Source organism: Bufo gargarizans, chromosome 10, assembly GCF_014858855.1.
Source record: "Bufo gargarizans isolate SCDJY-AF-19 chromosome 10, ASM1485885v1, whole genome shotgun sequence".
In the NCBI taxonomy this organism is placed as follows: Eukaryota; Metazoa; Chordata; class Amphibia; order Anura; family Bufonidae; genus Bufo; species Bufo gargarizans.
Genome location: NC_058089.1, coordinates 112730035 through 112730269, shown reverse-complemented (window position 1 = coordinate 112730269; position 235 = coordinate 112730035).

Below are 235 nucleotides of genomic sequence, written 5' to 3'. Positions count from 1 at the left end.
GGCACATAGTCATACTCCTTAAACCCGAGACTATCCCAGTAGTCATTAAAACTCAAGTGACTGCGTTTATCAGAAATATGACTGGACTCTGCCCCTGTTATCACTGGACTCATCCTTTCCCCTTCCCCAACACCATACATATCTCTAATCATTACCATATAGGAAAACTGCAGGAATGTGAACAAACAAAGCGAGGGACAGGGCTGCTCCATCACCACAGCCAGGCCTTACATTG